Below are 12,460 nucleotides of genomic sequence, written 5' to 3' on the forward strand. Positions count from 1 at the left end.
ACCAAATATAGACTGAGAAACAAGACCACACACTTTGTGCATTCGGAATCGAAGGCAGGGCGTCCCTCGCCGCATTTGCTACGATGGCCATTTGCTACTTCTGCAGAAGCGGCGGCGGCGACGACGACGACGAAGATCGCCAGAGGCTCTGAGATATGTGAGAAATACATCTATAAAATGTAATTCAGACTGCCTCGTCCCACCTTATGCTGTACCGCTTTGGCAAATGCTTTATCTGCGCCATTCGCCTTAATCACATCTGAGAGTAAATCTTAAAAAAACGCCTGTCGCTAATTGTTCGTCATCACAGGTACTGTTTGCTATACGGCCACGACGCGCAACTGATTTCCAAAATTCATCTTTCTCCTGTGAGGATGGAACTTACGACCCCTGGTTTATGAGACCAGTGCTCTACCACTGAGCTAAAGAGGCGCGGCCTAGCGGTACACTTGGGTACTTCGTCCTTACGGTCGTCTGCACCATCAGACTTTAGCTGACAACACTCCATATTACCGGCTAATATTTGCAGCTATGGCGACAAATTACTGCTTGGCTACACATCTGACACGTAACCGATGTGCTCTCCAAACCACAACACTTGCATTTCAGAACATGTCTTTCACACATGTCTACAAAATCACCTTCACCTTCAAATACAGTTTCCTTGCGACTGACTGAGGCGTAGGCAAAGTTTAAAGTTGCTATTTCCATTAAATCTCGTTAATCAGAAAAACGGTAATTTACACCTGCAGCGGAACAAAATTCCGTACCGCCCAGCGTCTGGCTCGAACCCACGACCCTGGGATTAAGAGTCTGACGCTCTACCGACTGAGATAGCCGGCTACCTCGGTGAATACTTGCCGGGTAGCACGTCACACAGTACTCGTTTGGGTTGGGTGGTCCCATACAGAATCTCTCCATGCTGCCTAATGTTTTCCTAACATCACACTCGTCACGTACTTCACTTTTATGTCATAATCATTTCTGAGAGGCAAAGAAATTGCATGACAACAAGCAGAGCTAGTGGCGTCAAAATTAACACACATACTTTATGTGACTCAAAAGCCGAACGAGTTACTTTCCGACGTTGTTTTAGATGTGCAAGTGCCAGTCAAAACTCGCGGTGTCGGCACTCTGCCGACCATTTCGCTAGTTAACACCGGTCTTGCTGTGTGTGTTTCAAGCTCAAGAGCATCTCCAAGCAAAAAATGGTCAACAGCAACATTCAGACGGTTTCGTACTGCTCAATTGCTACATTAAAACGGTATGTTTCTTTTTCAGAACTGGAAAAACACAAGCGTGACAGCATTCGAACCTGTAATCTTCAGATACGAAGTCCGACGCCTTATCCATTAGGCCACACGGTCACTGACGACCAACATTTACGTGTATACGACTCATCTCGAAACGCTCACACCCCTGAGGATTTGTGTTTTCGTTCTACACAGCCGCTGCCCCTTGCTCTTTCCCACCCATTCGTTACATTCAACCTCTGACGAGACCGACCAAATATAGACTGAGAAACAAGACCACACACTTTGTGCATTCGGAATCGAAGGCAGGGCGTCCCTCGCCGCATTTGCTACGATGGCCATTTGCTACTTCTGCAGAAGCGGCGGCGGCGGCGACGACGACGACGACGACGACGACGACGAAGATCGCGAGAGGCTCTAAGATATGTGAGAAATACATCTATAAAATGTAATTCAGACTCCCTCGTCCCACCTTATGCTGTATCGCTTTGGCAAATGCTTTATCTGCGCCATTCGCCTTAATCACATCTGAGAGTAATTCTTAAAAAAACGCCTGTCGCTAATTGTTTGTCATCACAGGTACTGTTTGCTATACGGCCACGACGCGCAACTGATTTCCAAAATTCATCTTTCTCCTGTGAGGATGGAACTTACGACCCCCGGTTTATTAGACCAGTGCTCTACCACTGAGCTAAAGAGGCGCGGCCTAGAGGTACTCTTGGGTACTTCGTCCTTACGGTCGTCTGCATCATCAGACTTTAGCTGACAACAATTCATATTATCGGCTAATATTTGCAGCTATGGCGACAAATTACTGCTTGGCTACACATCTGACACGTAACCGATGTGCTCTCCAAACCACAACACTTGCATTTCAGAACATGTCTTTTACACATGTCTACAAAATCACCTTCACCTTCAAATACAGTTTCCTTGCGACTGACAGAGACGTAGGCAAAGTTTAAAGTTGCTATTTCCATTAAATCTCGTTAATCAGAAAAACGGTAATTTACACCTGCAGCGGAACAAAATTCCGTTTCGCCCAGCGTCTGGCTCGAACCCACGACCCTGGGATTAAGCGTCTGACGCTCTACCGACTGAGATAGCCTCTACCTCGGTGAATACTTGCCGGGTAGCACGTCACACAGTACTCGTTTGGGTTGGGTGGTCCCATACAGCATTTCTCCATGCTGCCTAATGTTTTCCTAACGTCACACTCGTCACGTACTTCACTTTTATGTCATAATCATTTCTGAGAGGCAAAGAAATTGCATGACAACAAGCAGAGCTAGTGGCGTCAAAATTAACACACATACTTTATGTGACTCAAAAGCCGAACGAGTTACTTTCCGACGTTGTTTTAGATGTGCAAGTGCCAGTCAAAACTCGCGGTGTCGGCACTCTGCCGACCATTTCGCTAGTTAACACCGGTCTTGCTGTGTGTGTTTCAAGCTCAAGAGCATCTCCAAGCAAAAAATGGTCAACAGCAACATTCAGACGGTTTCGTACTGCTCAATTGCTACATTAAAACGGTATGTTTCTTTTTCAGAACTGGAAAAACACAAGCGTGACAGCATTCGAACCTGTAATCTTCAGAGCCGAAGTCCGACGCCTTATCCATTAGGCCACACGGTCACTGACGACCAACATTTACATGTATACGACTCATCTCGAAACGCTCACACCCCTGAGGATTTGTGTTTTCGTTCTACACAGCCGCTGCCCCTTGCTCTTTCCCACCCATTCGTTACATTCAACCTCTGACGAGACCGACCAAATATAGACTGAGAAACAAGACCACACACTTTGTGCATTCGGAATCGAAGGCAGGGCGTCCCTCGCCGCATTTGCTACGATGGCCATTTGCTACTTCTGCAGAAGCGGCGGCGGCGGCGACGACGACGACGACGACGACGACGACGAAGATCGCGAGAGGCTCTGAGATATGTGAGAAATACATCTATAAAATGTAATTCAGACTCCCTCGTCCCACCTTATGCTGTATCGCTTTGGCAAATGCTTTATCTGCGCCATTCGCCTTAATCACATCTGAGAGTAATTCTTAAAAAAACGCCTGTCGCTAATTGTTTGTCATCACAGGTACTGTTTGCTATACGGCCACGACGCGCAACTGATTTCCAAAATTCATCTTTCTCCTGTGAGGATGGAACTTACGACCCCCGGTTTATTAGACCAGTGCTCTACCACTGAGCTAAAGAGGCGCGGCCTAGAGGTACTCTTGGGTACTTCGTCCTTACGGTCGTCTGCATCATCAGACTTTAGCTGACAACAATTCATATTATCGGCTAATATTTGCAGCTATGGCGACAAATTACTGCTTGGCTACACATCTGACACGTAACCGATGTGCTCTCCAAACCACAACACTTGCATTTCAGAACATGTCTTTTACACATGTCTACAAAATCACCTTCACCTTCAAATACAGTTTCCTTGCGACTGACAGAGACGTAGGCAAAGTTTAAAGTTGCTATTTCCATTAAATCTCGTTAATCAGAAAAACGGTAATTTACACCTGCAGCGGAACAAAATTCCGTTTCGCCCAGCGTCTGGCTCGAACCCACGACCCTGGGATTAAGCGTCTGACGCTCTACCGACTGAGATAGCCTCTACCTCGGTGAATACTTGCCGGGTAGCACGTCACACAGTACTCGTTTGGGTTGGGTGGTCCCATACAGCATTTCTCCATGCTGCCTAATGTTTTCCTAACGTCACACTCGTCACGTACTTCACTTTTATGTCATAATCATTTCTGAGAGGCAAAGAAATTGCATGACAACAAGCAGAGCTAGTGGCGTCAAAATTAACACACATACTTTATGTGACTCAAAAGCCGAACGAGTTACTTTCCGACGTTGTTTTAGATGTGCAAGTGCCAGTCAAAACTCGCGGTGTCGGCACTCTGCCGACCATTTCGCTAGTTAACACCGGTCTTGCTGTGTGTGTTTCAAGCTCAAGAGCATCTCCAAGCAAAAAATGGTCAACAGCAACATTCAGACGGTTTCGTACTGCTCAATTGCTACATTAAAACGGTATGTTTCTTTTTCAGAACTGGAAAAACACAAGCGTGACAGCATTCGAACCTGTAATCTTCAGAGCCGAAGTCCGACGCCTTATCCATTAGGCCACACGGTCACTGACGACCAACATTTACATGTATACGACTCATCTCGAAACGCTCACACCCCTGAGGATTTGTGTTTTCGTTCTACACAGCCGCTGCCCCTTGCTCTTTCCCACCCATTCGTTACATTCAACCTCTGACGAGACCGACCAAATATAGACTGAGAAACAAGACCACACACTTTGTGCATTCGGAATCGAAGGCAGGGCGTCCCTCGCCGCATTTGCTACGATGGCCATTTGCTACTTCTGCAGAAGCGGCGGCGGCGGCGACGACGACGACGACGACGACGACGACGAAGATCGCGAGAGGCTCTGAGATATGTGAGAAATACATCTATAAAATGTAATTCAGACTGCCTCGTCCCACCTTATGCTGTACCGCTTTGGCAAATGCTTTATCTGCGCCATTCGCCTTAATCACATCTGAGAGTAAATCTTAAAAAAACGCCTGTCGCTAATTGTTCGTCATCACAGGTACTGTTTGCTATACGGCCACGACGCGCAACTGATTTCCAAAATTCATCTTTCTCCTGTGAGGATGGAACTTACGACCCCCGGTTTATTAGACCAGTGCTCTACCACTGAGCTAAAGAGGCGCGGCCAAGCGGTACTCTTGGGTACTTCGTCTTTACGGTCGTCTGCATCATCAGACTTTAGCTGACAACAATTCATATTATCGGCTAATATTTGCAGCTATGGCGACAAATTACTGCTTGGCTACACATCTGACACGTAACCGATGTGCTCTCCAAACCACAACACTTGCATTTCAGAACATGTCTTTTACACATGTCTACAAAATCACCTTCACCTTCAAATACAGTTTCCTTGCGACTGACAGAGACGTAGGCAAAGTTTAAAGTTGCTATTTCCATTAAATCTCGTTAATCAGAAAAACGGTAATTTACACCTGCAGCGGAACAAAATTCCGTTTCGCCCAGCGTCTGGCTCGAACCCACAACCCTGGGATTAAGTGTTGACGCTCTACCGACTGAGATAGCCGGCTACCTCGGTGAATACTTGCCGGGTAGCACGTCACACAGTACTCGTTTGGGTTGGGTGGTCCCATACAGCATCTCTCCATGCTGCCTAATGTTTTCCTAACGTCACACTCGTCACGTACTTCACTTTTATGTCATAATCATTTCTGAGAGGCAAAGAAATTGCATGACAACAAGCAGAGCTAGTGGCGTCAAAATTAACACACATACTTTATGTGACTCAAAAGCCGAACGAGTTACTTTCCGACGTTGTTTTAGATGTGCAAGTGCCAGTCAAAACTCGCGGTGTCGGCACTCTGCCGACCATTTCGCTAGTTAACACCGGTCTTGCTGTGTGTGTTTCAAGCTCAAGAGCATCTCCAAGCAAAAAATGGTCAACAGCAACATTCAGACGGTTTCGTACTGCTCAATTGCTACATTAAAACGGTATGTTTCTTTTTCAGAACTGGAAAAACACAAGCGTGACAGCATTCGAACCTGTAATCTTCAGAGCCGAAGTCCGACGCCTTATCCATTAGGCCACACGGTCACTGACGACCAACATTTACATGTATACGACTCATCTCGAAACGCTCACACCCCTGAGGATTTGTGTTTTCGTTCTACACAGCCGCTGCCCCTTGCTCTTTCCCACCCATTCGTTACATTCAACCTCTGACGAGACCGACCAAATATAGACTGAGAAACAAGACCACACACTTTGTGCATTCGGAATCGAAGGCAGGGCGTCCCTCGCCGCATTTGCTACGATGGCCATTTGCTACTTCTGCAGAAGCGGCGGCGGCGGCGACGACGACGACGACGACGACGACGACGAAGATCGCGAGAGGCTCTGAGATATGTGAGAAATACATCTATAAAATGTAATTCAGACTGCCTCGTCCCACCTTATGCTGTACCGCTTTGGCAAATGCTTTATCTGCGCCATTCGCCTTAATCACATCTGAGAGTAAATCTTAAAAAAACGCCTGTCGCTAATTGTTCGTCATCACAGGTACTGTTTGCTATACGGCCACGACGCGCAACTGATTTCCAAAATTCATCTTTCTCCTGTGAGGATGGAACTTACGACCCCCGGTTTATTAGACCAGTGCTCTACCACTGAGCTAAAGAGGCGCGGCCAAGCGGTACTCTTGGGTACTTCGTCTTTACGGTCGTCTGCATCATCAGACTTTAGCTGACAACAATTCATATTATCGGCTAATATTTGCAGCTATGGCGACAAATTACTGCTTGGCTACACATCTGACACGTAACCGATGTGCTCTCCAAACCACAACACTTGCATTTCAGAACATGTCTTTTACACATGTCTACAAAATCACCTTCACCTTCAAATACAGTTTCCTTGCGACTGACAGAGACGTAGGCAAAGTTTAAAGTTGCTATTTCCATTAAATCTCGTTAATCAGAAAAACGGTAATTTACACCTGCAGCGGAACAAAATTCCGTTTCGCCCAGCGTCTGGCTCGAACCCACAACCCTGGGATTAAGTGTTGACGCTCTACCGACTGAGATAGCCGGCTACCTCGGTGAATACTTGCCGGGTAGCACGTCACACAGTACTCGTTTGGGTTGGGTGGTCCCATACAGCATCTCTCCATGCTGCCTAATGTTTTCCTAACGTCACACTCGTCACGTACTTCACTTTTATGTCATAATCATTTCTGAGAGGCAAAGAAATTGCATGACAACAAGCAGAGCTAGTGGCGTCAAAATTAACACACATACTTTATGTGACTCAAAAGCCGAACGAGTTACTTTCCGACGTTGTTTTAGATGTGCAAGTGCCAGTCAAAACTCGCGGTGTCGGCACTCTGCCGACCATTTCGCTAGTTAACACCGGTCTTGCTGTGTGTGTTTCAAGCTCAAGAGCATCTCCAAGCAAAAAATGGTCAACAGCAACATTCAGACGGTTTCGTACTGCTCAATTGCTACATTAAAACGGTATGTTTCTTTTTCAGAACTGGAAAAACACAAGCGTGACAGCATTCGAACCTGTAATCTTCAGAGCCGAAGTCCGACGCCTTATCCATTAGGCCACACGGTCACTGACGACCAACATTTACATGTATACGACTCATCTCGAAACGCTCACACCCCTGAGGATTTGTGTTTTCGTTCTACACAGCCGCTGCCCCTTGCTCTTTCCCACCCATTCGTTACATTCAACCTCTGACGAGACCGACCAAATATAGACTGAGAAACAAGACCACACACTTTGTGCATTCGGAATCGAAGGCAGGGCGTACCTCGCCGCATTTGCTACGATGGCCATTTGCTACTTCTGCAGAAGCGGCGGCGGCGGCGACGACGACGACGACGACGACGACGACGACGAAGATCGCGAGAGGCTCTGAGATATGTGAGAAATACATCTATAAAATGTAATTCAGACTGCCTCGTCCCACCTTATGCTGTACCGCTTTGGCAAATGCTTTATCTGCGCCATTCGCCTTAATCACATCTGAGAGTAAATCTTAAAAAAACGCCTGTCGCTAATTGTTCGTCATCACAGGTACTGTTTGCTATACGGCCACGACGCGCAACTGATTTCCAAAATTCATCTTTCTCCTGTGAGGATGGAACTTACGACCCCCGGTTTATTAGACCAGTGCTCTACCACTGAGCTAAAGAGGCGCATCCTAGCGGTACTCTTGGGTACTTCGTCTTTACGGTCGTCTGCATCATCAGACTTTAGCTGACAACAATTCATATTATCGGCTAATATTTGCAGCTATGGCGACAAATTACTGCTTGGCTACACATCTGACACGTAACCGATGTGCTCTCCAAACCACAACACTTGCATTTCAGAACATGTCTTTTACACATGTCTACAAAATCACCTTCACCTTCAAATACAGTTTCCTTGCGACTGACAGAGACGTAGGCAAAGTTTAAAGTTGCTATTTCCATTAAATCTCGTTAATCAGAAAAACGGTAATTTACACCTGCAGCGGAACAAAATTCCGTTTCGACCAGCGTCTGGCTCGAACCCACGACCCTGGGATTAAGCGTCTGACGCTCTACCGACTGAGATAGCCTCTACCTCGGTGAATACTTGCCGGGTAGCACGTCACACAGTACTCGTTTGGGTTGGGTGGTCCCATACAGCATCTCTCCATGCTGCCTAATGTTTTCCTAACGTCACACTCGTCACGTACTTCACTTTTATGTCATAATCATTTCTGAGAGGCAAAGAAATTGCGTGACAACAAGCAGAGCTAGTGGCGTCAAAATTAACACACATACTTTATGTGACTCAAAAGCCGAACGAGTTACTTTCCGACGCTGTTTTAGATGTGCAAGTGCCAGTCAAAACTCGCGGTGTCGGCACTCTGCCGACCATTTCGCCAGTTAACACCATTCTTGCTGTGTGTGTTTCAAGCTCAAGAGCATCTCCAAGCAAAAAATGGTCAACAGCAACATTCAGACGGTTTCTTACTGCTCAATTGCTACATTAAAACGGTATGTTTCTTTTTCAGAACTGGAAAAACACAAGCGTGACAGCATTCGAACCTGTAATCTTCAGATACGAAGTCCGACGCCTTATCCATTAGGCCACACGGTCACTGGCGACCAACATTTACATGTATACGACTCATCTCGAAACGCTCACACCCCTGAGGATTTGTGTTTTCGTTCTACACAGCCGCTGCCCCTTGCTCTTTCCCACCCATTCGTTACATTAAACCTCTGACGTGACCGACCAAATATAGACTGAGAAACAAGACCACACACTTTGTGCATTCGGAATCGAAGGCAGGGCGTCCCTCGCCGCATTTGCTACGATGGCCATTTGCTACTTCTGCAGAAGCGGCGGCGGCGGCGACGACGACGACGACGACGACGACGAAGATCGCGAGAGGCTCTGAGATATGTGAGAAATGCATCTATAAAATGTAATTCAGACTCCCTCGTCCCACCTTATGCTGTATCGCTTTGGCAAATGCTTTATCTGCGCCATTCGCCTTAATCACATGTGAGAGTAAATCTTAAAAAAACGCCTGTCGCTAATTGTTCGTCATCACAGGTACTGTTTGCTATACGGCCACGACGCGCAACTGATTTCCAAAATTCATCTTTCTCCTGTGAGGATGGAACTTACGACCCCTGGTTTATTACACCAGTGCTCTACCACTGAGCTAAAGAGGCGCGGCCTAGCGGTACTCTTGGGTACTTCGTCCTTACGGTCGTCTGCATCATCAGACTTTAGCTGACAACAATTCATATTATCGGCTAATATTTGCAGCTATGGCGACAAATTACTGCTTGGCTACACATCTGACACGTAACCGATGTGCTCTCCAAACCACAACACTTGCATTTCAGAACATGTCTTTTACACATGTCTACAAAATCACCTTCACCTTCAAATACAGTTTCCTTGCGACTGACAGAGACGTAGGCAAAGTTTAAAGTTGCTATTTCCATTAAATCTCGTTAATCAGAAAAACGGTAATTTACACCTGCAGCGGAACAAAATTCCGTTTCGCCCAGCGTCTGGCTCGAACCCACGACCCTGGGATTAAGTGTCTGACGCTCTACCGACTGAGATAGCCGGCTACCTCGGTGAATACTTGCCGGGTAGCACGTCACACAGTACTCGTTTGGGTTGGGTGGTCCCATACAGCATCTCTCCAAGCTGCCTAATGTTTTCCTAACGTCACACTCGTCACGTACTTCACTTTTATGTCATAATCATTTCTGAGAGGCAAAGAAATTGCATGACAACAAGCAGAGCTAGTGGCGTCAAAATTAACACACATACTTTATGTGACTCAAAAGCCGAACGAGTTACTTTCCGACGTTGTTTTAGATGTGCAAGTGCCAGTCAAAACTCGCGGTGTCGGCACTCTGCCGACCATTTCGCTAGTTAACACCGGTCTTGCTGTGTGTGTTTCAAGCTCAAGAGCATCTCCAAGCAAAAAATGGTCAACAGCAACATTCAGACGGTTTCGTACTGCTCAATTGCTACATTAAAACGGTATGTTTCTTTTTCAGAACTGGAAAAACACAAGCGTGACAGCATTCGAACCTGTAATCTTCAGAGCCGAAGTCCGACGCCTTATCCATTAGGCCACACGGTCACTGACGACCAACATTTACATGTATACGACTCATCTCGAAACGCTCACACCCCTGAGGATTTGTGTTTTCGTTCTACACAGCCGCTGCCCCTTGCTCTTTCCCACCCATTCGTTACATTCAACCTCTGACGAGACCGACCAAATATAGACTGAGAAACAAGACCACACACTTTGTGCATTCGGAATCGAAGGCAGGGCGTCCCTCGCCGCATTTGCTACGATGGCCATTTGCTACTTCTGCAGAAGCGGCGGCGGCGGCGACGACGACGACGACGACGACGACGACGACGAAGATCGCGAGAGGCTCTGAGATATGTGAGAAATACATCTATAAAATGTAATTCAGACTGCCTCGTCCCACCTTATGCTGTACCGCTTTGGCAAATGCTTTATCTGCGCCATTCGCCTTAATCACATCTGAGAGTAAATCTTAAAAAAACGCCTGTCGCTAATTGTTCGTCATCACAGGTACTGTTTGCTATACGGCCACGACGCGCAACTGATTTCCAAAATTCATCTTTCTCCTGTGAGGATGGAACTTACGACCCCCGGTTTATTAGACCAGTGCTCTACCACTGAGCTAAAGAGGCGCATCCTAGCGGTACTCTTGGGTACTTCGTCTTTACGGTCGTCTGCATCATCAGACTTTAGCTGACAACAATTCATATTATCGGCTAATATTTGCAGCTATGGCGACAAATTACTGCTTGGCTACACATCTGACACGTAACCGATGTGCTCTCCAAACCACAACACTTGCATTTCAGAACATGTCTTTTACACATGTCTACAAAATCACCTTCACCTTCAAATACAGTTTCCTTGCGACTGACAGAGACGTAGGCAAAGTTTAAAGTTGCTATTTCCATTAAATCTCGTTAATCAGAAAAACGGTAATTTACACCTGCAGCGGAACAAAATTCCGTTTCGACCAGCGTCTGGCTCGAACCCACGACCCTGGGATTAAGCGTCTGACGCTCTACCGACTGAGATAGCCTCTACCTCGGTGAATACTTGCCGGGTAGCACGTCACACAGTACTCGTTTGGGTTGGGTGGTCCCATACAGCATCTCTCCATGCTGCCTAATGTTTTCCTAACGTCACACTCGTCACGTACTTCACTTTTATGTCATAATCATTTCTGAGAGGCAAAGAAATTGCATGACAACAAGCAGAGCTAGTGGCGTCAAAATTAACACACATACTTTATGTGACTCAAAAGCCGAACGAGTTACTTTCCGACGTTGTTTTAGATGTGCAAGTGCCAGTCAAAACTCGCGGTGTCGGCACTCTGCCGACCATTTCGCCAGTTAACACCATTCTTGCTGTGTGTGTTTCAAGCTCAAGAGCATCTCCAAGCAAAAAATGGTCAACAGCAACATTCAGACGGTTTCGTACTGCTCAATTGCTACATTAAAACGGTATGTTTCTTTTTCAGAACTGGAAAAACACAAGCGTGACAGCATTCGAACCTGTAATCTTCAGATACGAAGTCCGACGCCTTATCCATTAGGCCACACGGTCACTGGCGACCAACATTTACATGTATACGACTCATCTCGAAACGCTCACACCCCTGAGGATTTGTGTTTTCGTTCTACACAGCCGCTGCCCCTTGCTCTTTCCCACCCATTCGTTACATTAAACCTCTGACGTGACCGACCAAATATAGACTGAGAAACAAGACCACACACTTTGTGCATTCGGAATCGAAGGCAGGGCGTCCCTCGCCGCATTTGCTACGATGGCCATTTGCTACTTCTGCAGAAGCGGCGGCGGCGGCGACGACGACGACGACGACGACGACGACGACGAAGATCGCGAGAGGCTCTGAGATATGTGAGAAATGCATCTATAAAATGTAATTCAGACTCCCTCGTCCCACCTTATGCTGTATCGCTTTGGCAAATGCTTTATCTGCGCCATTCGCCTTAATCACATGTGAGAGTAAATCTTAAAAAAACGC

The sequence above is a fragment of the Schistocerca gregaria genome, unplaced genomic scaffold, assembly GCF_023897955.1.
Source record: "Schistocerca gregaria isolate iqSchGreg1 unplaced genomic scaffold, iqSchGreg1.2 ptg000178l, whole genome shotgun sequence".
Classification (NCBI taxonomy): domain Eukaryota; kingdom Metazoa; phylum Arthropoda; class Insecta; order Orthoptera; family Acrididae; genus Schistocerca; species Schistocerca gregaria.